The sequence below is a fragment of the Galeopterus variegatus genome, unplaced genomic scaffold (assembly GCF_000696425.1).
Source record: "Galeopterus variegatus unplaced genomic scaffold, G_variegatus-3.0.2 Scaffold10610, whole genome shotgun sequence".
Taxonomy (NCBI): domain Eukaryota; kingdom Metazoa; phylum Chordata; class Mammalia; order Dermoptera; family Cynocephalidae; genus Galeopterus; species Galeopterus variegatus.
The window spans coordinates 28,074-39,826 of NW_007736721.1; the positions used below are offsets into that span (position 1 = coordinate 28,074).

Genomic DNA, 11,753 nt, shown 5'->3' on the forward strand with positions numbered 1-11,753 from the left:
ATGAACATTGGGGAACAGGTATACCTTCGACTTGAAAAAAAAAAAAAAACTGGGTATATTCCCAGCAGTGGGATAGCTGGGTCATATGGTAGATCTATCTGCAATTGTTTGAGGAACCTCCATACCATTTTGCATAGAGGCTGCACCATTTTGCAGTCCCACCAACAATGTATGAGAGTTCCTTTTTCTCCACAACCTCACCAGCATTTATCATTCAGAGTCTTTTGGATATTAGCCATCCTAACTGGGGTGAGATGGTATCTAAATGTGTTTTTGATTTGCATTTCCTGAATGCTGAGTGATGTTGAGCATTTTTTCATCTGTCTGTTGGCTATTCGTATATCTTCCTTTGAGAAGTGCCTGTTTAGCTCTTTTGCCCATTTTTTAATTGGGTTACTTGTTTTTTGTGGTAAAGTTGTTTCAGTTCCTTGTGTATTCTGGATATTAAAGGAAATGAGACACGAGGCCCAGATAGATTAAATAATTAACTTTCCCAATATCACACAGCTAATATATGGAGTAGCTTGAATTCTAACCTTTGAAGTCAGACAGACTCTAGTATCAACCACAACTGATCACTAAGCTAAATGTTTCCTCTTTAACATTCAATCTCTTTTCTGCTTTGTTCTTTCCTGCCAGATTTTTGTTTTTATCAAAGTTATATGTGCATATAGTTTATTCATTTATTTATACTTTGTTTATTGATGGCTTTCCTGTATGAGAATCCAAACCCTTGACCTTGGTGTTATAACACCAACAACTGAGCTAACTGGCCAGACTGTGCATATAGTTTAAGGAGTCCGTCATAAGTACTATAAGTTTTGTTAGTACAAACAGAAGTACCACCTCCTTTCCATTAGATTTCTTTAAAGAGCCTTGTTTGCTAGAGCAAATGAGCTATTAGAGAAGGTGTGTAGTATATGCAACCCTCTGCCCTTCATCTCTTTCCTGCTTGCTTACTTTATGCTATACGTTATCTCGGGGGTATAGGGTGGCCAGCATTCAGTGCATCTCCAGTTCTATAGTGAGATGCCAGCCGTGAATCAGAGTGGTTGCCTAGCTCTCCCACTCTTTGGCTTCCCTGTCAAGAATGACATCACCTTTTCTTAGCTTCATCTCCCTTTTAGTTCTTACTTCCTAGTTACAGGCTACCATCCTCTCTCATCTGGAATTCTTCAGCAGTCTACTTACTTGCCATCTTGCCTCTCTCCAGTTTATTCTCTACACTGCAGCTGGAATCATTTTCCTAAAATGTAAATCTGATCATGTCACTACCCTGCTTAAAATCTCTCAGGATAAAGCCTTTATCTATCTCTAAATTCCTTAAACTGGTTTGCAAGGCCCTTGTGGTTGTCCCAGTGTTTTTCCTCAATGCTTGCCATTTCCTGTTCCCGCTCTTTTAGTTCCAGCTATAATTGAACTACCAGTTGTTCCCCAAATGCACTATCTTTTTCCTTACCTCTCAGGATACATGCAGAAATAAAAATAGCTGTCAAACATGCAACCTAGCCCCATGAAAACCAGCAAAGCCACACAACTAGGTCACCTACGAATAGTAGGAATCAGGCCCTCAGAGAGAGTAGAGAGAACTTAGTTTGGGAACTGAAAGGTTGTTCAAAATAAAATGCAATTCTAATAAATATTAGACCTCATGGCCAGCTTAAGACAATTGGGCTGGGCTGGAAGGAATGCTTTGTACTGAGATAGTGGCTAATCAAGAGCCTATCCCCTAACTGACCAGATGTTATCGGACCACAAGGGCTGTGTCACCTTGCATACCACTGATTTCAAAATTGCCGATTACTCTGCCAGAACCCTCGCTAAAAGTCTTATAAACCTCCTGCTTTCCTTGGTTCAGAGGAACTGATCTGGTTCAGTCTCCCCTCCACATTAGTGGAATAAAGCTTTTGGCTGAAATGGTGCCTGGTTTGGGTCTCTTTCTTCTCCATCTCGCTGAACCTAACAACAAACAGTTATCCCTTTAGCTTCAGGAGTTTGTCAGTATGGAGCAAAGCCATTCTAAGTGTTTTGCTTTTCTCCTTGATTTCTTTTCCTGCTTTTGCCCACACTTCTCTCAGGCTTGTCCATGTGATTCACATTTCTCTCCCTTAAGTAAGTTGCTGATTGATTTGGTCTGTCATTATCCCTTATCTGTGTCTCCTTTTGGCATAGCTTTTCTTTCAGAACGCTTGTTGAGCAGCTGTATACCCTACTGATAGACTATCCTTGGGTCTAACGATCACTCTTGATTTAATTAAAGGGGGACAGGATGGTAGGGCCATACTGTAGAAAGGGTACTTAAATACGTGAAGAATTGCATTGAGCTGCATTTCTTAGCTCAAGAATAACAATTTGTATACCCTACTGATAGACTATCCTTGGGTCTAACGATCACTCTTGATTTAATTAAAGGGGGACAGGATGGTAGGGCCATACTGTAGAATGGGTACTTAAATACGTGAAGAATTGCATTGAGCTGCATTTCTTAGCTCAAGAATAACAATTTATTTTAGCAAGTCTCCTAGAACATAACAGATTCCTTTTTCGTATGTGAATGGCAACTGGCTGGTTATAGAGTTCCTGGGTTGCAATCCTTTTTTTTTTTTGGCAGCTGGCCAGTATGGGGATCTGAACTCCTGACTGTGGAGCTTGATGTACAATCATTTGTCATTAGACAAATGGAGATAGATGGTGCTTTTCACTAAAATATTTTTAGGTACTTCTGATCCCTCCTTTTTTTATTAATCTTACCTGGCATTCTTTGAACTCTTTCAGTTTGCATAGTCAGATGTTTATCTGAAGAAAACTTTCTTCTGTATTTGAATATTACTTCTGTTTCATTTGTTTCTGTGTCACCTTCAGGAACTCCAATTATCCATGTGTTAGAGCTCTGCTACTGTCTTTATATCTCCCTTCTCCCATTTAAAAAGTACTGATCTTTATATTTTTTTCTTTTTATTCATGGGGAGTTTCTTAAGTTTTTTCTTTAAATCATCACTTCAGTTTTCTTCAAAGTTGACTCTTCTATTACTGCTTCTAATGCATTTTTATAATTTTTCTCATGTTTAACTTAATATTTTTATCTCACTGAGCTTCCTTTTGATTTTTATCTGCCTCTCAGCAGTCTTATTATTTTAGTTATGTTTCAAGACCCCCAGTGGATGCCTGAAACTGTGGATAGTACCGAACCCTCTATATACTATGTTTTTTTCTATACATATATACCTGTGATAAAGTTTAGTTTATAAATTAGGCACAGTATCAGATTAACAACAATAACTAATAGTAAAATAGAACAATTATAATAATATGCCCACATCACTACTCTTGTGCTTGGGGACCATAATTAAATAAAATAAGGGTTACTTGAACATAAGTACTGTGATACCATGAAAATTGACCTGGTAACCAAGAAGGCTACTAAGTGACTAATGGGTGGATAGTGAACAGCGTGGATAAGATGGACAAAGGGATGATTCACATCCCAGGTGGAACAAAGCAGGACAGTGCAAGATTTTATCATGCCACTCAGAGCAGTAGGAAATTTAAAACTTATGAATTGCTGATTTCTGGAATTTTCAATTTAATATTTTTGGACCACATATGACTGTGGGTAACTGAAACCACAGAAAGCAAAACTGCGGGTAATGGGGGGACTACTGGACTACTGTATTTATTTATTTATTTTTTCAATGCATAATTTTAAAAGTGTTTCTTCATGTTTTCATACTGTGTTCTTATATTGTTTTAGGGTAATTTCATGGTCTTCAAAACAATTAAAAGTTTTTTTTTTCTATCATGAATAATAATATATTCATTCATATGTGGCTTTTCCTCTCCAGAAACAGGATGAGTGAGTATTTCTTAGGTGGTCTCACTTTCCATTTCCTGTTAGAAACCTCCTTTTAGATATTAACAAAGGGCTCTGATTGCCAGTTAAGTGATCCAGCAACCTCAGAGAATGAGGAGGAAGTCCAGGCTGCAAATCATCCTTTTAGGGGAAACTTCTCCTTGTGCAGAATTTTATTTGTATTTGTCAGAGATTCTGTCATGTTCAGATCTGGTGTGTCACAATGCTGCCTTGTACTAGAATAGTCCTGCCTTCTCCTAGAGTTTGAATCTGCTCGTGCATCTTTGGTACACTAGAAAGTGGTCTGCCACTTGTGCAGTTAATGTCTGTGTCCCAGGCCTTCCAATATAGTTGTTCTCAAATTCTGCCAAGTTGCTCTGTAGGTGCTGCACCTCGTTGCATGTGAGGAGGGTCCCACTACTTTACCAAGAATGTCCTCCCAGCCCCAGGACTCTTTGGGCTCCTGCTACAGTTATTCTCAAATCCCTGCTAGTTTTGCAGTTGTTAAAAGAACTCCCGATAGTTTTTTTTTTTTTTTTTTTTTTTTTTAAGTGGCTGGCTAGTACGGGGATCTGAACCTTTGACCTTGGATTCCCGTAGGTTTTTTTGTTGTGTTCCTCATTTGTGCCCTTTTATTTTCTTTTCCTTTGAAACTAGAGGGTGTTTATAAGGTCTTTGATGCTCTTTTATAACTTTCAGAAGGCCATTCTGCTTCTGAAAAAAATATACACATATTTTTTTGGTGGCTGACTGATGTAGAGATCCGAACCTGTGATCTTGGTGTTACTAGCATCATCACTCTCTCAAGTGAGCTAACTAGCTAGCCCTCTGAAAAATAAAGTCAGTCTTGTGCATTCTGTTTTGGAAAGCTAGATCCATCTGTACAGTATCTCTCAGGAATTCCAAAAAACTTTCGATATTTTGTACTCTTGCCTAATTTCAATCAATAGTGCTGTGTCCTTGCTTATTTTAGTAAGAACTTGGTCAGGGCCAAGTGGGAGTCAGCCTTGTCTTCTCAAACAATCTAGTCCCAACAAGTTCTATAAAGTGCATCAAAAGACAAAATTACAGCAAACTTAGTTTAAAGATCCTAAGTGGCTTATATTTGCAATTCTAGAGTTGGGCAACACCTCATTCTATAGAATGAGTGTTGTGATGAGTTGAACAGAGGAGGTTGGCTTTATAGACAGAAAAGGGCTGAGGAAAGCTAAAACAGATCAAAAAGCAGATTGGTCTTTTCACAGTTAGTTTGCATGTAAAGGTTAAAGCAGAGGGGACTTCCTTTTCATACCAGCTAAAACTGGCAGGTTTGGGGATTTGGCTATAATCTCTCTCCTGATTTCTTGGAAGTTCAGATAGACAACTTAGTTTTGGCTTGGTGACAAGGAATGTCAGTGCGAGTAACTTCATTTTGGTTTGGTCTATTTGGCCTAGTGCAGGAGCTCAGTTCAAACCAAAGCCCCCCTATAAAGTTTGTTTAACTTTTGTCTTTGTTTTTAACAAAGTAAATCATCTTTTCTTAAGGACAAAATTTTATTTTCCCTCGTAAAAATGATTAGCTTGAGATATATGTGAAAAAAAAAAAGGCCTAAATGTGTGATATAAAGGAGAATCATTATATATAATACTTAAAACACAATGGGATTTTTATGGAACCATTAAATTATTGTTATACAGACTATGAATAAACAGGGAAAAAAATTTGCTATACCCTTGAGGGGTTATTGATTTCTTTTTTTTTTCTGTAATGTTTTCTTCTTATACTGAGTGTTTAGCTTTGATAGAGTTGTGCCTTCCCCCTCCCCGCCCCTCCTTTGTGAACATCTTGCTAGCCAGTCAGAACAGCTGAGTCAACTACTGTTGTCAGTTGGCTGACAGATGTCAGTTAGTGCATCCTTATGTCTAAATATTTGACAAATGTAAAAGTATAATAAAACAGAATATGTAATAATTGTAATTATGCTTATATAATATATACATAATATTTATATAATGCTAGACTGAAAATAGGGCAGTGGGATTATATATGATTCCTATCTTTAAAAATGTTAGCTTTTAAATAAAAAAGAAATGGTGGTTATTGTATTTGAGAGGTGATATACTTCTTTAATGCTAGAATTTGAAGCAAGAGGGTTATAAACAAAGGAACTAATGCCACAAGGCTTTGGAAATTGTTTCATGAATAGGACAGGCTAGAACAAGGCAGGTTAATCATTCCATGTGCCTGGGGAACCAGGTCACTGCTTGCAGAGTCAGTGTGAATAGGATTATTTCCTATAATCTCAAGTATGCCAGTTGTAGATTTGTTTTATAGCAAGGTCAGAGAAACTCAAGGGCCAAAGTTATAATATTTTGAGGGTTGGGTGCAGTTTTTGTCTATTCTCTTTTTTCTGCCTTTGCTTGTATGGAGGCTGGGGGAAAGTGCTCTGGTTATCTTTTCACTGTCTTTGTCTTTTTTGTTTTTTTAAGGATCCCAACCCGTGGCCTTGGTGTTATCAGCACCGCACTCCCGAGTGAGCCACAGGCCGGCCCTGTCTTTGTCTTTTAAAGTGCATGGGCCGGCCTGTGGCTCACTCGGGAGAGTGCAGTGCTGATAACACCAAGGCCCCGGTTCGGATCCCATATAGGGATGGCCGGTTAGCTCGCTGGCTGAGTGTGGTGCTGACAACATCAAATCAAGGGTTAAGATCCCCTTACCGGTCATCTTTTAAAATAATAAAAAAATTAAAAAAATAAAGTGCAAAAGTTTTAGTTTTGGTGAAGTACAATTTCTCTTATTGCTTGTGGTTTAGGAGTTGCAAGCAGCACACTATAAGCAGTGCGCCACCGGGCCGGCCCCCATTTTATCTTACAAATTTTGTTACTCATTTAATTATACTCAGATGACATTTGAGATAACAATAAGAAAACTTTATTTTCATAGTTATCTTTTCCTTCTAGTGGATTAATATTTTCTTTTCTTTTCTTTTGACTAATATTTTCCTTAGGTGCCTTATCTTAGCCTTAACCATACAGCAATAAGAACAATTTTCTTTATAAAGTATTTAGGTTAACTTATCCATTTCAAGAACAAATAATTCCTAATCACATGTTTTAAATTGGCCTTATTCCCTTTTTAAAGGATCGATTTCTGTCCATGCAAACCTGCTTACCTTTGCCTGTTCTCAATTTATGTGTAGCTGTACTGTCCCATAAAGTTTTTACTAGCTACATGTGACTATTTAAATTTAAACTTGTTGAAATTAAATGGAATTAAGAATTTAGTTCCTCAGTTATACTAACCATTTTTTCAAGTGCTCATTAGCCACATGAAGCTAGTGGCTGACATATTTGACAGTGCAGATATAGAACACTTCCATCACCACAGAAAATTTTATTGTATGACACTGGTATGTAGATTGACCTATTCCTCCTCATGGGGGGGCTGACATTTGAAATTATTGTAAAACTTATTTTTTTATTTTTATTTTTTTAAAGATGACCGGTAAGGGGATCTTAACCCTTGACTTGGTGTTGTCAGCACCACGCTCACCCAGTGAGCTAACCGGCCATCCCTATGTGGGATCCGAACCGTTGGCCTTGGTGTTATCAGCACTGCACTCTCCCGAGTGAGCCACAGGGCCGGCCCATGTAAAACTTATTTTTCATGGACACCTTTTAGTGGCCATTATTGCAGAAATCTTACAACTCCCCACAGAGTTTTAAAATTGTTTTTGACAGTTTTGTATGGCAAATGAAAAGAAGTAGTTTTTTTTAAGTTTAGAGTGCTGCAAAACTCAGGTGATGACTTTATTTTTTTCAGTTAACATAACCAGCCCACAGTACAGCATTCTAAATTATAAAGTACAAATCCAAGGAAGGTAATACCTTTACTAATGACAAAATTTTGGTAAACCAATACAGTACTCTGTAATACAATAAAATAACGTTTTTGAGTTATATATTACTTTAGTGATAATTTTCACTCCGAAAATATCATTTAAGTACTAAACAGAAACACTGTGGCTTTTTTTTTTTTTTTTCTTAAAGATGACCAGTAAGGGGATCTTAACCCTTGACTTGGTGTTGTCAGCACCATGCTCACACAGTGAGCTAACTGGCCATCCCTATATGGGATCCGAACCCATGGCCTTGGTGTTATCAGCACCACACTCTCCTGAGTGAGCCACAGGCCGGCCCCAACACTGTGGTTTTTAATGGTGGTTTATAACAGAGCAAGTTATTTTATACAATTTAATGTCTTTTAAAACTACAATTTGGGTGGCTGATGGGTTGGGGAGGTCAGTGGTTTGGCCATGGCCTTGAAGAAGCCGCTGGTGGCGGTTACCTGCACTGCGCCTGTCAACCTCAAAGTCATCAAATACTGGGGAAAGTGAGATGAGGAGCTATCCTCTCCATCAACCCCTTGCTGAGTGTCACTTTGCATCAGGACCAGTTAAAAAACACCATGACGGCCACCATCAGTACGGACTTAACTGAGGACAGGATCTGGCTGAATAGCTGGGAGGCGGTGGGGCAGTGGTGCCTCCAAGCCTGCCTGAGGGAGATCCGGCTCCTGGCCGAGAAGCGGAGGAATGCAGAAGACCTGGACTTCTGCCTTTCAGCCTTAGCTAAAAGGTGCATGTCACCTCTACAAGTGGCTCTCTGGGGTTCAGTGGCTGCTGGAGCCTGTACGGAGGCTTCCTAGTGGTGGCAGATGGGGGAGCAGGCTGACCGGAAGGACAGTGTTGCACTTCAGGTGGCCCCCAAGTCGCAATGGCCTGAACTCCGAGTCCTCATCTTTGTGGTAAGTGCCGCGGATCTGACTCTGACGAGCAGTACGGTGGGCATGCAGATCGGTTTGGAGACCGGCCCCCTGCTCAGGTCCCGGCTGTGTCCGTGGTGCCAGTGTGCATGACAGAGATGACACACTGCATCACAGAGTGGGACTTCCAGGGCTCCGCCCAGCTGACCATGAAGGACAGCAGCCAGTTCCACGCCACCTGCTTTGACACCTTCCCACCCATATCTTACCTCAACGACACCTCCAGGTACATCATCCAGCTGGTACACCAATTCCACGCCCAGCACAGGCACACCAAGCTGGTACACACATTTGACGCAGGCCCCAGTGCCTTGACCTTCACCCTGGACTACACCGTGGCTGAGTTTGTGGATGTGTGAGGCACAGCTTCCCCCTCAGGCCAACAGAGACAAGTCTCTCTTTTTTTTAAAAGATGACCGGTAAGGGGATCTTAACCCTTGACTTGGTGTTGTCAGCACCACGCTCAGCCAGTGAGCGAACCGGCCATCCCTATATGGGATCCGAACCCGTGGCCTTGGTGTTATCAGCACCGCACTCTCCCGAGTGAGCCACGGGCCGGCCCCAGAGACAAGTCTCTGAAGGGGCTGCAGGTGAGGCCTGCCCCGTCAAATGAGCTTAAAGCTGAGCTGGCCATGGAGTTGACCCTCGGCGGTGTCAGATACATCATTGCCACCCAGGTGGGGCCAAGGCCTCAAATCCTGGACGACTGGGACCATTCACCTGCTGGGGCCCAATGGCCTGCCAAAACCAGCTGCTTGACGTCAGCAGTATCCAAGCTGTTGCTTGGAGAAGGGGCCGACTTGCTGGTACTAAGAATGCAGTGTGACGGCTGGCCCTGCTTGTTGGGACTTGTAGGTGGCTGCATGGCTCCAGACCCAGCTGGATAGTGTGATGCAACTGACTGTAGCCACCCAGGTTGTCAGGAGTGGATCTGCCACCAAGCACCTTACCTTTTCCCAGCCTGCACCCAGCACCTGGCGGAGAGGAGAGTTGGGATCAGGATATAAGAGCTGGGTGACTGACCCAGTTGGGCGTGGAGCTGCCAGCATGTTCCTAGGCTGAAGGGCTCCTTGACCCCGAGTTCTGGCCCACTCCCAGTGTTCCAAAACAGGAGTTTGATGGGGAGTCGGCATCCCTGGATGTCTGGGGGCTGGTTGTTGTTCAGGGAGCAGTCCCCACAGGTCTCAGAAGACCTCTGCCAAGTGCTTGGAGAATGACAATCACCAACAGCGCCTGTGCTAGACTTTGAACTCAGGCCATAGGTGTGGATGGAATAGTTCTTTATAAAAAGACCAATGACATCTCCCCGTTAGAGAAGGTAGCAGCCGAGTCCAGCTAGAGGTGGGTACCATGCTGTGTGGGTGCATAACTCGGGACCTGTGGCCCTGTCAACTGAGTGATAATAAACCCAGTGTTGCTGAAAAACAAAAAACAAACAAATAAAAAACACCCCCAAATGAAAAAAAACCTATATAATTTATCATTTTAAAATGAGTTCTCTCACACAAACTTGAAGTTTACAGCAGCAGGGCAATTGTGTGTATGTAAGAGATGGTTCTGCTTTCTTCTGTGATTGGTCTAAAGCCAGGTAGAGTTCCAATGCATGAAAAGCTTTAAAAATCTACCTTACAGCCAGCCACCCAAAAAACATACATAAAAATCTACCTTAAAGAGATTCAAGGTCAATACCAATTTCCAACTACTTTTAAAAAAATTGTTAAACTTTGGGCCGGCCCGTGGCTCACTCGGTAGAGTGCGGTGCTAATAACACCAAGGCCACGGGTTCGGATCCCATATAGGGATGGCCGGTTAGCTCACTGGGTGAGCGTGGTGCTGACAACACCAAGCCAAGGGTTAAGATCCCCTTACTGGTCATCTTTAAAAAAAAAAAAAAAAATTGTTAAACTTTAACATAAATACTGGAACCCTGAAAATTAGTCATTTTAAACAATACTAATTTCAGATGATCCCTTTTATTTAGAAGCCCTGAATCTCTTTATTTTCATCTAAAGTCACATTGCCATACTTCAGGTTATTAAAAAAAAATTCTACCTAAAATATAGTTGTATTTTTAAAATAACAAATATATTGCCAACTTGGAGAGACCTGGGGACCAGATGTTGTCTACCAACTTTCATTTTCATTTCTCCACTAATGCTGCAGCTGCCATCTGTGTCTTTAGGCTTCCTCTTGCTGAAGCCATCAATTCTTCACTTTCAGCATTTAATTTATTTATTATCCATTCTATTACTTAGTTTTTATTAGCATTTGAAGATATTGTAGTTGCCATCAGTCCTTCAAGGTAATACTGAGGCTGAGTCCTTTCACAGTGATTATAGTTTCTTGAGTCAAATAGTTTTTTCTGGCTCCTGAGGATGTGGTTGGTATATGTCTCTCATCTATTGAAACCATATTTGTTTGTTTTTTGGTGGCTGGCTGGTATGGGGATCTGAAGGCTTTGACCTTGGTGTTATAACACTGTGCTCTAACTAACTGGCAAACTGGCCAGCCTGAAACGATATTTGTAAATGAAATATTATTAGATTTACATTCCGTTGTTTTCACCATAGGATCAACTACAGCATGTTATTCACATATATTTTGGATCTTGCTGCACCAGTAAGAGACTTCACCAATGGAAAGCAATCCCCATTCTGCTGAAAAGTCTATGACCGTGCAGCTTTCCAGAGGGATCTGTGTCTGTCCAACACATCAACTCCAACCACACTCAGGTTCATAGGGTTTGGGTATTTCTGCATTGCAGCTATTGTAACACTTTTCTGTGGGTAGTCAAAGACATGCTGTGAAGTCCAGATCTTCATGGTGCCTGTGGCCTGCACAATGTCTGGGAGGGGACAATGAGGCAAAGAGGCCACTCCTGCCACCCCTACTTACCCCTTTTTAAATTTAAAAAGTTTATTAAATTATTAATAATCTACCTTCTATCATAAAAATCAAGAGCCTGGAGTACAGCTATTCTGAATTGCAAACTGATTCATACACTTTGGATAACAGGCATAAATATTAGAGAGCTGACATTTACTAAGAAGCTAAGGAACCTGAGCCTAGTTTGCAAACTACTTCACTTTTGCATAGAAT

General features: G+C 40.9%; 2 pseudogenes; one reads left to right on the forward strand and one right to left on the reverse strand.

Annotated features, from left to right (window-relative positions):
- Nucleotides 1–8,297: 8,297 nt before the first annotated feature.
- Nucleotides 8,298–9,413, forward strand: LOC103610112 (annotated as a pseudogene).
- A 1,381-nt stretch (nt 9,414–10,794) lies between these two features.
- On the reverse strand, nt 10,795–11,476 carry LOC103610114 (annotated as a pseudogene).
- Nucleotides 11,477–11,753: the final 277 nt, after the last annotated feature.